Source organism: Siphateles boraxobius, unplaced genomic scaffold (assembly GCF_051911475.1).
Source record: "Siphateles boraxobius isolate OS27281-9 unplaced genomic scaffold, OSU_SipBor_1 22, whole genome shotgun sequence".
NCBI classification, from domain to species: domain Eukaryota; kingdom Metazoa; phylum Chordata; class Actinopteri; order Cypriniformes; family Leuciscidae; genus Siphateles; species Siphateles boraxobius.
The window spans coordinates 34,403,916-34,406,339 of NW_027508833.1; positions in this window are offsets into that span (position 1 = coordinate 34,403,916).

Genomic DNA, 2,424 nt, shown 5'->3' on the forward strand with positions numbered 1-2,424 from the left:
ACAGCCATTCAAGTGAGTGAATAGCGGTTGGCACTCTTTATAAAGCGGCATCGAACGCCACTTGACTTGCCACCGTTTGTTTGAACAAGCCCGACATAGAAGTTCCTCGCCATAGAAAAGTTCAGCATTACAAGCTGCTATTGTGAACGCGCCGGTCCGCTGCCGTGTTCCGCAGAGAAGACTGTCAAAAGAGCTCAATGCAGCTACTGATTTTATAGTGTTCATCCAAAGCATCACTGAAATATTTACATTTCATAACTGAAAAATTATGCTCTGATCTATTATTCTAACTATTATATTTTTGATTCAACAACAAAGTGAAACTACTGCAGGTATTTTTCATTTAACTTTTTTTTAAAAATTTGCTAGTCAGAAGTGTGTGAGTGTGTGTTGGGTAAAAAGGTTTAAAGTTTGAGAACCACTAGTTAGATCTAGTGGTTCTTAGTAGATCTAGTTTAGAGTCAGCAACATTTAGTCATTTTAGGTCTATTCTGCAAATGCTTTACAATATTGATGTTGCTCTTGGTTGGTTATTTAAAAGACAACCAAATACATATGCAGAACATAAAGGGTGTGTTTTTTAAAATCAGCTTTCACCTTCCAACATTCCCTTCAGAAGACTTGATTGTCTGCCCTTCAGAGTCCAGATATGGTCGTGCTTCCTGTCCACTGACACCCATATAAATGGCCTTATTATCTCCCATTGAGGTGGGGGAACATGGTGTGGTCTGGTCCAATGAATCACCAGCAAGATTTCCTTTTTTGGCCAGACTCCAGCTCTTGTTTTCTCATCAGGTTCCAGTGCCTGTTAATGACAAAGTAACAATAACTCACCCGGATTAAAAGCCTAAATCTGCAGTTGAGTGGCAGAGTGACCAGCTAATGAGGTGCATTTGGGTAAATTGTTGACAGTGCTCTTCACAGAGAGGAAGGGGCTATCTTTATTAATTTACAAAGCTATGACAACAGTGGAAAGAGCAAAGTCAAGCAGATGAAGATGAATACACCGGTTGGGTCCCCGGGAACTTCTGCATTAGTGCATGACAACCTAAAATGCTCTTGTCACCAATGAGCGTCACATTCGCCTGTGGGCACTTAGTGGGGGAATAAGAAGCCGTCAGGATGACAGATTGCCCAAGACCGGGACTTGTGGGGAAAACATGAGAAATTAACATTTGGTGGAGGCGGCACATGATGGGTGACAGTTATGTGATATGCTCATGTCAATTTAATAATTCTGTCACCGGACGATTGGAAAAGAGGGAACGTATGAGAGAAGTCATTAACTTCATACAGCTCTCCATATTCTGTGAATGGTTAAGTCAGATCAGCACTTTTCATTGATTTCAAAAACAACACATTGTTTAGGACTAGGTTTGTATGTTTCAAATGTCAATGTTTACGGAAGAAATGAAGCCCACGAGGATGCATGAAACTCATTGCTCAATAGTTCCACATGGATGTGATGTGCCACATGGGAACTTCCTGCTTAATTGGTCAGAATCAAATCAACTATACAGCAATGCATTTAAAATAACATTTTAGTACAGTTCATTTCTTATAGTGTTTTTGTTGTTTTGCTGAGGTGTATTTCAGATGTGATCATATTGATTGGATGTGATAATGCCACAAGAAAACTTCTCCAGAAGATTTGACTGAAGTTAAACCAGCAATATAATGATGCATGTACAGTAAATTGGTAATACTACAGTCTGGGTAATACAATTGGACCCATGTTTAAATTGGGAAGATAGTTAGACAAGGAAAGGACAAAAAAAAGTTCCTCTTTAAACCTCTTAAACACAATTGGTGTTGTAACTCAATTGTCCAGCAGATGGCCATAAAGAGTTGATGGATAGATACACTCATGTTTGTATGTGCATATTATTCATTGTCACATCAATCTTCTTCATGAATTAATTTTAATTTAAACTAAGTCCGTTTATAGTTTGTGTAAAACTCTGGGACCACTAACTATATATGTGGGGAAAAGGGGGGGGGGGGGGGACGCCGAAAAGCACAGCACAACAGTTGATTGTCGTTGATTTTGCATTTACTTAGACCTCACCAGCCCTTAGGAAAATGATATGGTTTTACCACAGTAACCACATTGAAACAACGCATTTGTGAACTTGGTGTTTTTTTACTTATATGATAAAAAGAAGCAACTTACCAGCCGTTTAAATTACACTTTCAGTTTCTTTCAATTACTACTATCATCAGCCTTTCCCAAAAAATCCCGCTCAAGCGGTGAAGTTGGGTGAAACCATTTCTAAAGGGAATGAAGGGGCGAAATCATCTCAGAAGACGATGAAGGGACGATACCATCACACAAGGAGGGAGGGGTGTTCTGTTCGCTGTTTAAAAAAAAAAAGAAGAAAAAAAAAGAAAGCATCACATCATGCAGTCAGCGGCATTTTCACA